Raw genomic sequence first — 18,342 nt, forward strand, 5'->3', positions numbered from 1 at the left:
TGAGCCTAGCCGACTGAGTGATGAGCTCGGGCTGAGGTGAGTGCATGGAGGGATCATGCTAGAAAAGCCTAGAATTAAACAGATGGCACTGTCTGTCTATTCGGAGAGTGTTGGGTGCCAGTGAGAGATGTCCTCTGCGGGCTCATGTTTCCACACTTGATTCCCAGTTGGTGGCAATGTTTGGGGAAGTTATGTAATTCTTAAGAGGTGGAGCCTTGCTGAGGAAAGTATATCGCTAAGGGCAGGCTTTGGGGTTATATAGTCTGGCCACATTTCCTCTTCTGTCTCATCTTTGTCTCCCTCCCTCCCTCCCTCCCTCCTTGTCCCTCTGTTTCCTCCTCCCCCTCTGTCTCTTTACCTCCTGACTGCCAGCTGGCCTCTCATTCCTGTTGCCATGCCTTTTCTGCCAGGATGGACCACATCTGATCTGAACTATAAGCCAAAATAAACGTTTTCTCCCTGTATTGGCTAATTTTGGTTGTCAATTCCATGTGTAATTAACTAAAGCCCAATATATACATACATACACACATATATACATATATGTATATATATATGATTATATAATCTCAAATATATATATATAGTTATAGTTATCTATTTACACACCAGAAGGGCATTAGATTCTATTATAGACAGTTGTGAGCCACCATGTGGTTGCTGAGAATTGAACTCAGGACCTCTGGAAGAGCAGTCAGTGCTCTTAAGCACTGAGCCATCTCTCTAGCCCATGAGGGATTTTCTTAATCAGATTATTTGAAGCAGGAAGGCCCACCCTGAATCTGGGCCACATTTCTGGTGGCAGCCCACATAAAGGACACAGGAGAAGGAATCTTTGCTCTTTGCCTGCTTGCCCTCGCTCTCCCGGGCAAGCTCATCTACCTTGTTGCTGCTGGTATTAAATCCAGCTTCTTTAGGTTCTCAACACAGACTGAAGACCAGCAGCTCTCCAGACCCTCCAGGACTCCAGTACCAGACCAGAACTGCAGAGACCTCCAGCCTCCTGGAATAAAGGGCTACCAGGTTATCAGCTCTTCCATCAAGAGAGTCATTGTTGGCCTTCCATGACAGCAGCCTGGAAGCCAGTCTAATAAATCCCATATCCCATACACACAGACACACACACACACTTGTAGCACGTAAGGAGAGCACCGGAGCAGTGGGAAAGTAGTGTCACAAACAAAGCAAGGGCAGGTTTTATTTGTGAGCTCCTGTGTGTTTCTGTTCATGTAGGAGCAGACACTGAACATGGGACATCAGCATCATAGTTCAATAAGGAAATATCACCGATACATTCCTGGGGAGGGTATGCTTAACTCAAGGTCGCGGAACACGTGTTCTAAGGGTTAGAACGATGGACAGAGACACTTCTGTATATATTCATCGTGTTTCCCCAAAGACATGTTAGCTGAAACCAAATGAAAAGCACTTGAGAGCATGCTCGTATGGCATGGGATCCTCCAGAGGAGGAGAAGCAACAGATATATACTAAATACAGATGGCTTACATAATCCAGTCCTAAAGAGTGGTTCTCAGCCTTTCTAATGCTGAGACTCTTTATGCAGCTCCTCATGCTGTGCTGACTCCCAACCATAAGATTATTTTTGGTGCTACTTTATAATTTTGCTCCAGTTACGCATTGTAATATAAATACCCGTGTTTCCGATGGCCTTAGTTGACCCCTGTGAAAGGGTCATTGTGTGAGAACCACTGGTCTAAGCCATCCAATAATCTCTAGATAATCTAGAGAGGCCGAGAACCCAGTAGGTAGAAGGGAAAAGGAAGGAAGACAAATATCCATTAATTAGTGGGTTTGGAGGCTGAGGTGCAAAGATTGGGAAGTCTTGTCTGTTGAGCCTCCGGTGGGAGTCCCTGTGGCTGTGTCATACATCAAGCTGCAGATTGCATCATGACAGGAGAACATAGAGAGATCACACGGGAGGAAAGCCAGAGGCTGGGGGAGGGGCTCACTCTGACGTATTAGCTCAGTCTTGTGCGAGCCCGTAGGGGTACCACAAGAACTGCACTGTTCTCTTCGTGTCCACGAGTAACCCCTTAATGACCACACTACCTGCAACTAGATCCCAGTTCAGTTTTTTGTTTGTTTTGTTGTTGTTTGCCTTGTTGTTTGTCAGGGAAGGGGTTGTGAGTAGCGCCTTACCAGTAAGCTAATGTATAGCTCTATAGAGCCCAGGCTTGCCCGCTAATCTTTCTGCCTCTTCCTTCTGAATTACAAGTGTGCACAGCCAACCACAGCGATAGTAGGGACCAAACATCCATCAAAGAACCCTTGGAGGACTTAGCAGTCCCATCCACATCATAACTGGAGTGTGTTAGAATGTGTTGCATAGTACAGGAGCCCAGGAAAAAAAACAGTGTTTTACTGATTGATGTTGGTTTGTTCAGGTTAATAGACTATGAGACTTAAAAGCTAAGAGGCTAAGAAAGGACTAGAAAGAAAACAGCTTTTACAGTGGAAACAAACTGAAGTTTAGAAAGCAGAGAATTATGTGAGTGGAAGACTTCCTCTCCCCCCCCCCCACCCGACTTTATCTGCCTCATCCAGCAGCTGGGGACAGTGCTGGACAGTCTCTTCTGGCCCGATTGCATCTGATGCAGACTCTGCTCTCCCTGGGCTTCCTGGTTTGGCAGCTTCCAGTCAGCCCCGTGGGTTTAATTAGCACTTGGATGCACACAATTCCCAAAGTGGCATCTCCAGAGGTGACCTCTCTCTCCAGTCACATTCCTCATACCTAATTCCCTGTTAGCACCCTGCCCTGCTACATCAAAAATAGAACCCATAAGCTTCTCCTCAGTCCCATCTCTGTTCCCGTTCATGGTAACAGCACCACTCCCAAGCTGTGTAATTCTGGGTCAGATCTCCCTTGTCTCTTTTCATTGAGTAGGTTAGTCAAACCTGATTCTGCCTTAAGTGTGTCTTTCTTCTCTTCAGCCCCGCCCCCTCCCCATTCTATCTAGGCTACAACAGTAGCCTTTTAGTTTTTCACTTGAATCATGTTATGGTTTGTCCGTTCGACGTCCCCCTTTGGTCCGGGTGTTTGAACACCTGGTCCCCAGCTGGCAGCTGGTTTGGAAGGTTTTGGAACCTTTAGAAGGCGGAGCCTCACGGGAGGAAGTGGTCCCTGGGGTGGCAGACCTTCAGGGCTGTAGTCTGGCCCTGGTTCCAGCCAGTGTTTTTCTCTCTGCTTCCTAACTGCTGGGATCGTGTAAGCAGTAGCCAGTGTACTGTCTCACACAGTGAACAACAACAACAAACCCTTCATTCTCTACGTTGTTTCTGTCATGTGTTCTGGGAGAGATGAGAAAAATGACTGATACTGCTTCCTTTCCAGGAAAAACCAGAACTCACTCTACACCGTCAGAAATGTCCTGGAAGCAAATTCACGCATTCACTCAACAGTGATCTGGGGCACTGTGACCTGGGGCACATGAATCAGGAATGAATGAGACAAGACCCTTACTCTGCAGTGAGTACTGACAGACAGTGAGAACTCACCCAAGTATACAGCCCTGAGAGCTGCTGAAGCAGGAAGATGATAGTTTGTGAGACCAGCCTAGGCTGTGTAGCAAGATCCCGTCTCAGAAATAAAATATATAAATAAATGCATATCTTGAAAGAAAAGTCAACTTTGGTGATTGCTTTGACAGGGTGGTACTTTCAACTTTGGATTCAGTAGTAAAAAGGACTTTTTTTTTTTTTTTTAAAGAAATGATAATAAGCTGAGAGTTGAGTAAGCTAAGACTTGCTTCTTATAGTTAAAAAAAAATGAGAAGAGTTCAGAAAGTGGGAGAGAAAAATAGGCAGGAGAGGCAGCCTTGAAGGAGTCTGGAGAGATCAGTCTGAGTCCTAGGCAAGTGGCTAACTGGGCAGTGTTTACTTGGAGCCTGAGGACCAGAGTTCAGATCCCACCCATTAGCGGCATAGAAGCCTGGTGTAACCACACTCATCTATAACCCTGGGACTTGGGGAGTAGACACAGGTGGATCCCATAGGCTTTCTGGCCAACCAGTGGAGGTAAACAGTAAGTTGCCGGTTTAATGAGCGATCCTACTCTCAAAAGGGAATGCTGTGTTGTCGAAATGGCGCAGGAGATAAAATGCGTGCTGCACACGAATATGAGTACTAGAATTTGAGTCTCAAAGAAGCTATGTAAAGCCAGATGAAGTAGTGTACAGCTAGAATCTTAGCACTCCTGGGGGGGAGATGGGAAGTGGACACAAGTGAGCCCTTGGAAGCTCACAGGCCAGCTAGCATGACATATGTTGTAGTGCACGAGAGACACTGTCTCAAGGGGGAAAGTGAAGACTGACGCCTGCATTTGTGGCATGACCCTCTACATGTGTGTCCTAGCATGTCCATTCTGCATTCACACGTATATTCTCACACACAAGAACATGTATATGCACATACATCATACATACCAACACATCTTAAGAGAGTAATACACCTAACACTACTGACTACCAAAGGTACATGTACAGGCAAGTGCACACACACACACACACACACACACACACATAAAAAGAAGTGATCAGATGGGATCCAGTTTTGTTTCTTAAAAGATTTATATGTAAACAATAAGGAGAAAGGCTTATAAGAGGCTGAGATTATAAATTGAATCTCAGGAGCCCCTGAAGTTGTTCAAGCAAGAGATGATGGTGGTATAGACTAGAGAGACACCAGTAAAAATGTAGAGAAGTGATTTGGAATCTACAAATGAGAGGTTTGCTATGAGGGAGGACGGAGATTATGGATGCAACCATGTAATGAATGCCTATTAACCAAGGTGGTAAGTACTAAGTAAGGTTGTGAGCTTGCCTGGCAATGTGGGAAGCATGTCAAGTTTGAAGTGCCTACTAGAATTTTATGGTTGGATGACATCTTGAACAGGTTTGGTTGTTTTTTTTTTTTTTTTTTTTTTTAAACTTTTAAATTTCCAAATTCTTTCTTTGAAAGTTCCCAAATGTACCCAAAAGAAGAACTGTAATAGGATCCTACATGCTCACCACCGAGCTTCAGTAATTCTTAGTATTTGGCAATCATGTTTTGTAGGGGGAGGTTCTGATGCAAAGGTCCTTTTCCCCAATTGGCTCTTGATCTGTCAGTAAAGAAAGCCATGGGCCAATTGCTGGGCGGAAGGGACAGGCATCCCTGGAGGCAGAAGGATGCAAGAAAGGAGGACAGAGTTCTCCAGGCTTTGGAGAAAGGAGAACTGGGAAACCATGTGAGATTTCAAAATGGAGTGGCCACACAGGCTGCTCCTATAGGCCGTCAGGGGAGTTTCCGTACTGAAGTTTAGGGCAGGTGGGAGAGACTGAGATAAGAAACTGCTAAGGGCACCATTTTCCAGGCAGGAGATAGGAGCACCAGCAATTGTGCCTTGAAGGCACGTCAAAAAGGAGCAACTGTGTGAGTATGTGTCTTTAATCCTGGGATCCAAGGGAAGCTGGGAGGGGCCTGGTAGTTCAGTCACTTCCAGAAGCAAAGGTGGTATCATAAAACTACAGGCAACAATGTTTTCTCTCTGTTCTCACATATACAGCTGTACCAACCTGCCACTTCATCCCACCCTGCTGGCAACTTCTTAATATTGTAACATTTTATTTATAAGTTGTTAGAGATTCGTTCTAATGTTTTATCTTAATTAGGTTCCCAAAATCATATGGAAATCTGCATGTCCAGATGCTGAGGGTCCTTGTAGAGGGTCACGCCACAAATGCAAATGTCAGTCTTCACTTTTCCCCTTGTTTGAGAAGGTTTCTTTTGCACTACTACATATGTCATGTTAGCTGGACAGTGAGCTTCCAAGGGTTCACTTGTGTCCACTCCCCATCTCCCCACAGGAGTGCTAAGATTCTAGCTGTATGCTACCTGCAATTGGTTTTTGATTGACCAATAAAGAGCCAGTAGCCAATGACTGGGCAGGGAGAAAGAGGCAGAACTTTTAGGATTCCCCGGGCAAGAAATGCAGGGCAGAAGAGGGATTCTGCCATGAGAGGGGTGCAGGACAGATAATGCCATGACGGTCCAGCAGAGAGATCAGAATTAAGAGCCCTCTGACAGGTAAGAACTCGGGAAAGTGGGCCCAAGGGCCACTCCCCTGATTAGATCTGGGGTAGCAGAGATGAAATACAGATTTTAAAAGGTGTTAACTAAGGAATACCAGAGGGGAGCATGTGCTAGCCTTGGGGAGGTTTGGAAATGCCTAACCATTGAACTAGTCAAGGCATATCAAAATTAAACTGACATGTGTGTCTTTCATTCTCAAATCCAGACAACTATAGAATTGTGATCACCCGCTGGGAGGGAGCTCAAGGCAGATAAACTATTCACCACTGCAATAAGTATCTTGTATCTAATAAAGTTTCCCTTGTGTTATATAGTCATAAAAACATTATTAAACATGGTAAGAATACCAGTTTCTCCACAGCATTCACTAGTCCTGATTTTGACCTTTCCAACTGTTAAAATAGCGTAAATAAACCCTTTTGTGCACTGCAAAAATGATTTTGATAAGGGTGCCAAGACTACTCAATAGAGAAAAGACCATCTTCCACTCCTGCTACCAGCAGACTGTGAGCCCTAGGGCATCCCAGGTAGTAACTCCTACCCATGCTGTAAATCTACTCCTATTGCCTGTTGCCTGAGGACCGCATGTTCTGAGCACCTCCCACAGAAAGCACCATCCATCTAACTGCAGCCTGCCATTAACAATGGTTAATATACAGATCCACAAATGGCCAGTAAGAGACTTTAGAGTGTTCAGCCCTGACAGGATGTTCCTATTACACCTCTCCCCTCAAGGCTCAAAGGCCTTTGAAGAAGAGAGGCATGGAAAATTTTGAGAGCCGGAGGTGATGGATGACTTTAAGAAAACAGTATGTTCTTGACACCGCAGCAGTACAGTTGCAATTAGATCTATTGTAATGGCGTGCACAAGACCAAGGCCAACAAAACCCCAGCACCAGGGCATGCGAGGTAGAAATGTAGTCCCTCCCTTAGTTTAGGAGCTATTGGCCTTTAATTGCTCTGGGAAAGGCAGAGGCAGTTTCCTTAATGGTGTGAACTCTATTACACTGACCACACTCCATAATAGATTCTACAGCCAGAGTAGCTGGCCAACACACACTGACTTGACAGGTTTAAGAAATAGGAAACATGAAGTTGGGTGAGTGGGGAGATGGAGCTCAATCCAGGAGTAGTTGGAGGAGGGCAATGCACATGATCAGAACACATTGTGATAGTCTCAAATAGCAAAATATTTTTAAAAAATTGGTACTGTTTCTAGTGTGCTCGCTAGTTTTTATGTCAACATAACACAGCCTGGAGTTATTTAAGTAAAGAAACTCAATCAAGATATTGCCCCTACCGCATTGGCTGGTAGGCAAGCCTATGGGGCATATTTTTAATTGACTGATGTATGTGGTCCAAACCCTATTATAGACGATGCCATCCGTGAGCCCAAGGATCCCGATGGTATGAGAAAGCAGACTGAGCAAGCCATGGAGGGCAATCCATAGGCAGCACTCCTCCATGGCCCGAGTCTCAGTTCCTGTCTCCAAGCTCCTTCCCTGCACGACTTTCTACCCTGACTTGGTTCAGTTCTGTACTGTTACCTGGAAGTGTAACATGAAATAAACCCTTTCTCCTGGTGTTGCTTTTGGTCGTGCTCTTTTATCACAGCAATAAAAACCCTCACTAGGACACAAACTAAGGGAGTGAAAAACTTGTATAAGGAAAACTTTAAGATACTGGGGGAAAAAAAGAAAAAAAGGAAACAGAAGATAATTCCTGAAGATGAAAACCCCTTCCATATCCACTCATATGTCGGCAAGATTAATATTGTGAAAACGCCCACCCAACCAAAGGCAATTTCAGTGACAGCACGGCCCTCATCAAATTTCCAATGCATTTCCTTATATGAATTTGAATAATAATCTTAAATTTTATATGGGAACACAAAAGGCCCAGGATAGGTAAAACAATCTTGAATAATAAAAACATTGCCAAAGGTATCACCATAGCAGATTTCAAGTTATTCTACAGATCTATAGTAATAAAAACAGCAGGATATTGTCATAAATCTATAAACATTTATCAATAGAAATAGAATTGAGTGTGTAAATAGAAACCCACACCCCAGGCCGGGCGGTGGTGGTGCACGCCTTTAATCCCAGCACTTGGGAGGCAGAGGCAGGCGGATTTCTGAGTTTGAGGCCAGCCTGGTCTACAAAGTGAGTTCCAGGACAGCCAGGACTACACAGAAAAACCCTGTCTCGAAAAAACCAAAAAAAAAAAAAAAAAAAAAACCACACCCCTGCCATCTGATTTATGACAGGGACTAAAACTATTCCATTGGAGAAAAGATAGACTCATCAGCAACTGGTGTTGGTCAAACTGGAAGCTGCTTTCCCGAGGTGTTGGTCAGTGGGTATAAAATAGATGCCCCCCAAACACCATACCCCCTCCTTCCAAGGCTCAGGATCATCACATAAGGGGAGATTGGAAAAGTTGTAAGAGCCAGTGGCAGCTGATGGCTATAGCAAAACAGGGTGTTCTAGACACAGCAGGGCAGTTGTACATGTGAACCTATAGCAGTTGTGATGGCAATAGTAAGACCTACACATGATCAAGCCAGACAAAATCCAAACATAGAGAAGGAAAGTGGCCATGAGGTTGTACCGCTAGCTGAGGAAGTATTGGTGACTGATAGCTGCTGGGAGAGGGAGTTGACTTTCTTCAACGATCTAGGCTCTGACAGGCTCCCATGATCCGGTAGATGGACTTCCATTCAGGCATATACTAATGTTGCTAAGTGGGTTCAGAGGGAATCGTGGGGAATGGAGGGGTGAAGAAGTACTGGACGGTGGGAATGAGGTGGACTATATGAAAATGTATGGATGCATGAAATTCTTAAGTGGTTCTTTTAAATGGTGCAAGAAAACTAGATATCCACAGGTTAAAAAATTTGAAGTTGGGATCTCTTTTTAATATAATTTTATTTTTGATGAAAAAGTTATTTCTATACAATATATTCTGATCACAATCTCTCCTCCCTCTATCTCCTCTTCGATCACTCCCACCTCCCACCCTTCCAACTCACACTTCCTCTCTCTCTCTCTCTCTTTCTTTCTCTCTCTCTCTCTCTAGAAAAGAAAGAGTCAAACACTAAAGACAAAACTAATAGGCAAAAACAAAATAACTGAGAAAGAGAATAAACACACGAGTGGAACACACACAGACACGCGCACACACAGAGTGAGAGAGTGAGAAAGAGAGAGAGAGAGACCATAAAAATTAAAAAGCAGAAACTATGATATGGAAAAAAAAAAAAAAAAAAAACCCAGTTAGGTATTTAAAAACAACAACAGCAACAAAGAAATAAGAGACAAAAGATCTCCTTTTATGTTGACCATCTAGTGCTGGCCATGGGGCCTGTTCTTAAGTGTGGCTTGTATACTCAGTGGGACTCCCTTGGAGAAACTAATTTTTCCTCTGTGAGCAACTGTTAACTAGAAATAACTTCTTAGTTGGGGCTGGGAGTCTGCTTCCCCATCTCAGCACTGGGAGCCCGTGTGGTTGGACCTGTGCATGCTGCAAACTGGAAGACACAGTTTCCTTCATATCATCCATCTCCTCTGCCTCTTACCATCTTTCCAACTCTTCTTCTACATTGTTCCCTGAACCCTGAGGGGAGGGGTTTGATGAAGATACCCCATTGAGGACTGAGTCTTCCAAGGTCTCTCACTCTCTGCACACTGTCCAGTTGTGAGTCTCTGTATCAGTTCCCATCTCTTGATGATGGCTGAGTAAGACACTGAACTTACGTATTGAGAATGTTATTAGCAGTCATCTTCATTTAGCAGAACAATAGTATTTGGTTGTCCCCTAGGTCCATGGCCTAATTAGTCTCAGGTTCCTGGCCACCTGAGCTGTGTCAGGCATGGGTTTTATCTCCTGGAATGAACCTGAGATCCAATCAGAGAGTGGTTGGTTACTCTCGAAAAGTTTGTGCCACTATTGCACCAGCATAGCATGGAGGCAGATCACCACTGTAGATAGCATGGAGGCAGATCACCACTGTGGATAGCGGGGCTCGTAGCTGGGTTGCTGCTTACCTTTCTCCTCTGGTAGCATGTTGAGTACCATCCAGTACCACAAACACTAGTCACCAGGGGTAACGGCCCTAGTTAGACACCAGCTTAACTTCTTCATGGCCAATGAGATACATAAGATTTGACTTCAGTAATAGAGCCTTGCCATCAGCTTGTGGGCAGTAACCAATAACCTCAGCAAAAGCCTGGATTGTTTGGAGGTTTCCAGGGGACCCATTTGGCCAACAATTCAATTAGTTGCAACCAACCCATTCTTGACACTGGAGGTTTTACTTAGTGGCAGAGATTTCTAGTAGGGGCTTGTCTCTCCTGTTATTCTGTGACTCCATTTAGATTTCTTTCATATGTATTTTAATGTGGCTGATATGTGGTTATTCATATAGATACATACCCATCAAGGCTTAAAAGCTAACTTCCATGTATAAAAGAATACATATCGTATTTATCTTTTTGGGTCTGCATTACTTCACTCAGGATGATTTTTTTTTTCTAGTTCCACCCACTTCCCTGAGTTAGGTCAGGTGTGGCCACTGGGGAATCTCAGGAAGAGAGTCTGAAGTTGAAGTCTTGTCTATCACCATTACCTAAAACTATTAAAATATATCAAGTATTAAACTTAATAACTATATGTAGGGATAATGCTTATATGCACTGTATGAAGATGTGTCTCTGTCCTTCCTTCCTACCTAAGGCACCTTCTGATTGGTCAAAGTAACAAGTCTATGGCCTTCTGGAGAGGGTAGAATAGAAAGTGGGACATCTGGCAGAGAGAGAAACTCTGGGAAGGGGTCAGGCAAGAGAGGATTTGCCACCTAGATGTGAAGGAAGTCAGACATAGGAAACTGAGGAGAGGTAGCCAGCCAAGTGGCAGAAATTAGATTAGTATAAATGGGATAGCTGAGTTACAAGCTAGTGGGAACAAGCCTAGCATATGGCCTAGGCATTCGTAAAGAAATATAACAAGACTCCAAGTCACTGTTCTGGAACTGGGGTGTGCATAGAAAGACCAAACGGTTACAGCTACACTGTAAAATGTTAGAGTGACAACCTAAAATAGACCAATTGGACTTCAGAATAATTTTTAATTTTATGGATAAAATTATTAACAGAGTTGCCAATTACATATTTGATAAGGGCTTAATGTCCATACCATATAACAAACTTCTAAACCCAACAAATGAAAGCAAACTTGATTTTGAAATGGGAAAAGGACTTGAATAGACATTTTCCAAAAGAAAATATGCAAAAGACTAATAAGCGAATTAACATGTGATCAATATCACTAATCAAAACTACAATAAGATACCACTCCCATTAGGGTAACAGTTATCAAAGCAGAAGAGGGAAAATTGATGAGATTAAGGAGAAATGGAAATATTTGCACATGGCTAAAAAAAACTTCAATCAGGATTGACACTGGAAATCAGGATGACAAATTCTTCAAAAGTCAAACGCAGAACTGCTCTGTGACGAAGCACCCTCTCCTCCCCGGATGTGTCCAAATGAATCGAAAACAGAGTTGGATGGGTATCTGCTTACCTGTATTTACGGAAGTGAAAATGGAGAAGTCACGTGCCCATGAACAAATTGATGAGTAACTCAAATGCAGTATAGTGCTACAACAGGACATCATACAAGCTTTAATAACAAAGGAAAGTGGCCCTAGATGATGTGCGTGAACACAGAAAGTGCTATGCAACGGGAAGCCAGCCAATTGTAAGAGAGAAGGAAGTGTGGGCGTGTGGGAAGATCTCAGGAAGAAAAGCAGTGCTTCTCAGGGGCTGGCGACTTGCCGTCCAGAGGGTACAGAACCTCAATCTGAGAAGCGTTACTACTAATTTAAAAACGGCAATTTTTTTCTCTAACCCGCTAGCTCCCAAGTAATTGAGAGAGAGACTATTAGATTTATTTCACATTCTTTAAGACATAATAACTGAGAAGATATTAATCTATTCCAATCCTCTAGGCTAATCTGACGACTTCCCAGCCAACACTCTGAGTGAGATACTTGCATTTTAGTATTATCTGGCTCTCTCTGTTCTATGTGTTCTCATGGTGTCTCCTGGACCCTCACCTTGTGGTCATGACTGAATCTTCTCTTCGCTCTCGCTATCTATCCCCCTCCCCCTCCCCCTCCCCCTCCCCCTCCCCTCCCCCTCCCCCTCCCCCTCCCCCTCCCCCCCCTCCTCCTTCCCCTCCTCCTTCTCTTCCTCCTCCCATCCTCCTTCTCCTCCTCCTCCCCCCCCTCCTCCCCAACTCCCGGCTGTGATCAGAAATCCAGCTCTATTCTATCCTCTGCTCAGTCATTGGCTGATCAGCCTTTTATTGACCAATCAGAGGATAGTTGGGGAGCAATGTTTACACAACACTGAGACAGGGGATCTTAGAATGAGCATTCCATGCCATGTCTGGACTACAACCAGATGTGGGGGACAGAGATCAGCCTTTGACTAATACACGGATAAACTTTACACAGTGCACAATAACATTATACCAGCAGGCAAGATAAAAGAATCGTTCTGAGCTGGATCATTGTGATGGTTGCACAACAATGTATTTGATACCACTGAAGTGACCATACCACTAAGAGTGAATAGAACGGTAATTCTAATGGGATATTTTATACTACACCTCTGTATATGTTAATGATGAAAATCTGCTTGCATCATAAATGTCATTATAATTGGTTTGCTAGAGTGGGGATCCAAACAAACCCTACACATTGTACTTCACTAATTGGTCTCTTAAGTCTACTAATTGATAATTCCCATTACCCAAGGTTTTTTTTTTTTTTTTTCTCCAGCCTTTAATCATTAAAGAAACGAAGTTGCTGGTTAATTCACCTCATTTAGATTGGCCAGTTGCCTTCTGGAAGTGTCTTTCAGTGTGTTCTATTTTTTTGTGTTCTGGCAGCTATAGATGTAAAGTTTCTTTGTGTGTGTGTGTGTGTGTGTGTGTGTGTGTGTGTGTGTGTATGTGTGTGTGTATGTGTGTGTGTATGTGTGTCTGTGTGTGTGTATGTGTGTGTATGTGTGTCTGTGTGTGTCTGTGTGTCTGTGTGTGTGTGTTGGGGTTTGGTTTCCACAAATCCCAGGGTATCCCCAGGTAGCCCTGGATAGTCTGTAACTCAAGGAGCTCTGCCTGCCTCTGCCTCCCAGCTCTAAGATTAAAGACTTGCAAATAGTTTTATTTGGATGCTTGGGGGTGGGGGGGGGGCAGTATTTGGAAATGATTCTGGGCACTTGCTATCACATCACTTCAGAAAGCATTAACATCTGGTTGCCACCCCTTCTAGTTAAGATTACTGGGTGTGGCTGCCTGCGCCTTCTTGGAATGGTCTCCATCCACCTTCACCCAGGGACTCCAGCAGCTACTAGAGAGCCACAACTCCATTATGGCTGCAGCTTTGGTTTGTTTTTGTTTGTTTCTAATTCTAGTGTTCTTAGCACCCTCAGCTAAAAATTCTGTACAGATCAACCTTTCCACCAAACGCAGCGTGGCAAGTTGCCTCATGAAATCAGGGACAATAGTCTTTGTCCTTTTTCTCATTAGCTTTCAAACACTGAAATGGTAACTAACAGTTTCCAAGGGTTGCCAATGAATTTTTGTTTCTCTATGAGAATTAGCTTTTAATATATTTTATCTTTTTAGAATTCTGTGCTCGTGGAGCAATGGCTGAGCAGTTAAAAGCACTGGCTGGCTACTCTTGCAGAAGACCTGGGTTCAATCCACAGCACCCACATGGTGGTTTATAACCATCCATACCTCCAGTTCCAGAGGATCCTTCACCTCTTCTGACCTTCACGGGTACCAGACACACAGGTAGTGCAGATGCACACATTCGCATAGAATAAAAATAAATAAATCTTCTTTAGAATCTTGTATGTGTGTGTGACGTGTATGTGTATGACACATGTATTATACATGTTCTTCTGTGTATGTATCACGGGGAGAATGAAGGATAACCTCAGATACTGGTTTTTACCTTCTACCTTATTTCAAGCAGGGTCTCTTGTGTTTCTACTATGTACACCAGGATAGCTGTCCCAAAAGCGTCTACGGATTCTTCTGTCTCTGCCTCCCATGTCCCATGTTGGAATTACAGGTGTGTAACTGTTCATGCCTGGCTTTACATGGGTTCTGAGAGTTTCCACTCAAATCTGCACAACTGCACAGCAAGTGATTTCCCCAGAGAGCCATCTTCTCTGCCCTGCATTTGATTTTTTTAATTCATTATAGTCATTACCCTTTTGAATGTTCAAATAGTCTCATCATGGCCAGTGGGAAACCCCTCAAGTTGGCTTCTAAACCATCTTCAGAAACACCCGCTGTTTTAGCAGTCCTCTGTGCTCTCCAAGGGATCTTAGAGGCTGAGAACTAACTGAAGATATTAATTGCTGCTATGACATAATATTGTCTAAGCCCTTTCAATGCCCAGAGTTAGAAAGTGAGTTTCGCTGGCTTTCCGCTATTGTTTTGTTCTTAGGAACAAAACTATCATGAGTTCATATACTTCCAGACTACAAGATTTTTATTTTACTGTACTAATTTTCTACATGTATCTCTTTATCCTGAAAAAAAAAAAATCTTGGTGCTAAATGACAGCACAGAATCCCTCATTCCATTCATCAGTTACCATGGCTCTGAAGTAGCGATACCCTTATAAACATTACCAACACCCCTACTAAATACAACATGATTTCCAGGGGCTTTTTTGTCCTTAGGGTATATTGTACCATGAATATCTGAACTTGCATGTGCCTTAAAGTCACATGAAGCATTCCTCTGTGTGACTGAGACACAATTCCACAAACTGGAAATATGAGTTGTTCTTAAAAAAAAAAAAATGCTTATTTTCACTTCTTAAAAACCTCTTTGCAGCCAGGCAGTGGTGGTTAATGCCTTTAATCCCAGCACTTGGGAGGCAGAGGCAGGCGGATTTCTGAGTTCGAGGCCAGCCTGGTCTACAGAGTGAGTTCCAGGACAGCCAGGGCTACACAGAGAAACCCTGTCTCAACCCTCCCCCCCCCCCCAAAAAAAAAAAACCTCTTCGCTTCTTGTTTCCTTCATACTTACCCGATTTTACTTTAGTGTCAGGTTAAAGTGTTTACCGCATGGATCCAAAATTCCACTACGTACAGAAATACAGCGAAGCCCAGGTAAAGAAGCGCAGACACCATTTCCATCCCTGTAGCCCTGTTACCCTCCTCTCTACCCTGCCCCCCACACACAGCCATCCATTGCTTATGAATATAAACAAATGAACCACGTATCTGTGTTCTCAGGTAAAGAATGGCGTATGATAGGCGTTCTCTGCTCTTGAACTTTTCTCCGTTGTGTGACTATGTAAGAGTTTGTTTTAAGCCAGCCCTTGGCATTGGGCGTGGGCTGTTTACTAGTCTGCTGTCGCACACAAATTGAATTGTCTTGTTTATGTGCCGTTCCGAATTTCCCACCGGTTACTCTATAAGAAAGACGTCTTGCCATGAAATTAAGGGGTCAAAATGTAAATGCTTGTGGAACTCTGATAATGGACGAGTCCCCTCCTCTGGGCTTTTACCTCATCAACAATACATGAGTATGCCAATTTCCCTCCAGCCTTGCCAGTCCCATTGTTGAGCCCCTGGAGTTCTGCCAGGCTGCCAGGGCAGAGATGGTGTTTTAATGTAGTTTCAGTTTCCCCTCTTGTGAGGAGCTGATTGGAGCATCTTATCACATCTGGAAGGTCCATTTGCATTTCTTTTCTGGTGAACCGTGTGTGGATTTCCTGCTTAGTTTTACAAGATGTTCTTTGCCTTCTGAATGTATAGAAATCCATTAGCTGTTAGATAACCTTTGGTTGATATGAGGGGTTACAGCTATTTCCCCAGACAGCACTAGTTAGTGCCTTGCTTAGATTTTTAGGTTATTGCTTAATGGATTACTTTTCTCACAGAACTTTAGAAACATAGCTAAAATAATTAAGTATCCCTAAGTTTGGGGAAATTTCACAAGCTTTTATGAAAGGAAAGTCACCCTGTTTCCCTCTAGCATTTGGACTAGCCAAGTGGTGCGGCGTGTACAGGATGATGTCATTTCTATCTTTTCCATATGGATGTCCATTTTCCCAATATCGTCCATGAAAAGTCTGTATTTCTCCACAGGTTTCAGAAGCAGCCTTCCTGGAGTCTAAAGACCCATGTGCAAATAGCTTAGGGTTATTTCTGGATTTTCTATTTGGTTCCACTGGTTGTCAGCTTATTCACTTGCCAATACAATTGTCTTCTAATTATAGAGACTTTGTAAATGCTTTAACATCTGGCTCTGCGTCACTGCCAGGATGAATCCCATACGGCTGCAGGCCCGTGAGTGGTCCATCGTGCAAATCAAGCACAAGCGCCAAGTAGATCTCCTCTTCTCCCTGACCTCAGCCCCTAGTGTCAGTGTGTGGTACTCTGTGAATGGCAAGAGGCTAGGCACCTACATGGACCATACTGGAGCTGTGTGGTGTGTGGTGTGTGGATGTTGACTGGGACACTACACATGTCCTTACTGGCTCAGTTGACAATAGCTGTTGTCTCTGGGATTGTGAAACAGGATAGCAGCTGGTTCTACTCAACACCAACTCAGCTGTCCAGACCTGTGGCACTGACTTACAGGGCAACAGCATCATGTTCTCCACAGACACACAGATGGGATACCAGTGTTTTGTGAGCTTCTTTGATCTATGGGCTCCAAGCCAGATCAACAGCAATGAGTCCTACATGAAGATAGCCAGCAAGGATTCCAAGACCACGTGCTGTTTGGGGACCCCTGGGGATGCACGTCATTGTAGGCTGTGAGATTGAAAAGAGCTCAGCCAGCATAGTGGCAAGTCTGGAGAGGTCTTAGTTAATCTTAAGGAACACCACAGCAGGTCAGTGTCATCCAGTCGTCTAGAGACATGACCATGTTTGTCACCACATCCAAGGACAGTACAGCCAAGCAATTTGACTCCACGAGTCTTGAATATCAGAAGACTTTCCAAACACAATGTCCCATCAACTCAGTTACACTCTCTCCCAACTATGACCATGTGGTGCCGCCAGGGGGTCAAGAAGCCAGAGATATAACCACAGCCTCCACCAGGATTGACAAGTTGAGGCCAGGCTCTCCCCTTTGGCATTTGAAGAAGAGTTATCCACATTGTTGCCTTGCATTCTGATGGCAAGAGCTACAGGCACCGTGGCGAAGCCAGTGACATATGCATCCACTACTCCAAGATGCATCTACACACACACCAGGGAGGCTGCTCACAGAAGGTTTTAGACTCTGAAAAATAAATTAGTTTGCTTTTTTTTTTTTTTTTTTTTTAAAGTGCTTTAACATCTGGCTTAAACCGGAGTTTGTACTCATTAGTTTTTTTTTTAAGTTTTTTTTTAAAGCCATTTATATTTAGTTGTTCAAAATGAAAGACATAATCAATTTTTTAAACTTCAAAGAAGAAAACCAATGTGTATATTTTTATGGTAATAAATTTTTCTTATTCAAATTCAGTCTGTCTTTCTATCTCCATTACTATTTCGACATACTTGAGGGACACTGTACCCATAGATTTTAATCAGTAATTATTAGATGTCTGCTCAGGTATTCTGTGTCAATTTAAAAACAAATTTGTATAGTTTCTTGGTTATTTTTTACATATGAAATTTATTGCTTTCCATATGCTAATTTAATAAGTATATCCACTTTATTTATTTTTTAGTGTGTGGTGTGTGTGGGGTACACATATGTAGAGCACATGTGGAGCTCAGAGGACAACTTTTAGAAACTGGTTCTTTCACTGTGGGTTCTAGAGGGTGAACACGTGTCAACAGAGTTTTGTGACATGCATTTTTTCCCTACTGAACCCTCTCATCAGCTTCCCCTCTACACTAATTTTAAACTCTGCTACTTTAACAACTTAAGTGTCTAAGCAGTGTTTTCAGAGATTTGAAAACATTACTCAGGCTCACTATCACGTGACCTATAAATCCAGGTGACTTTTCCCTTTGCTTTGTATGTTGTGTAGGCATATAGACGGGCACCTGTGCTCATGGATGGATGTCAGAGGACACCAGCAGGTCCCATGCTCTTATTTCTTTCCATCTTAGTTTTTGGAGAAGATCTCTCTCGGCACCTGGAACCCATTGCATCAATTAGGCTGACTGGCCAGAAAGCCCCTGGGATCCACTTGCTTCTTTCCCA

General features: G+C 43.5%; 2 long non-coding RNA genes and 1 pseudogene across 5 annotated transcripts in view; 2 read left to right on the forward strand and 1 right to left on the reverse strand.

Moving 5' to 3' along the window:
• LOC143434150 (uncharacterized) overlaps positions 1-11,818 on the reverse strand; it is a 63,721-nt gene extending 51,903 nt beyond the window's left edge. For all 4 annotated transcript variants that reach the window (XR_013103439.1, XR_013103441.1, XR_013103437.1 and 1 more), the window contains exon 1: positions 11,677-11,818. This is a non-coding gene — a long non-coding RNA (uncharacterized LOC143434150). The remainder of the gene's footprint in view (positions 1-11,676) is intronic.
• LOC143434240 (uncharacterized) lies at positions 2,823-3,643 on the forward strand. The gene is made up of 2 exons (XR_013103584.1): positions 2,823-2,906; positions 3,354-3,643. It is a non-coding gene; the product is annotated as an uncharacterized LOC143434240 (long non-coding RNA).
• A 4,395-nt stretch (positions 11,819-16,213) lies between the features above and the next one.
• On the forward strand, positions 16,214-17,424 carry LOC117719299 (eukaryotic translation initiation factor 3 subunit I pseudogene; annotated as a pseudogene).
• The last annotated feature ends 918 nt before the right edge of the window (positions 17,425-18,342 follow it).

This window comes from Arvicanthis niloticus, chromosome 13 (assembly GCF_011762505.2).
Source record: "Arvicanthis niloticus isolate mArvNil1 chromosome 13, mArvNil1.pat.X, whole genome shotgun sequence".
NCBI lineage: Eukaryota > Metazoa > Chordata > Mammalia > Rodentia > Muridae > Arvicanthis > Arvicanthis niloticus.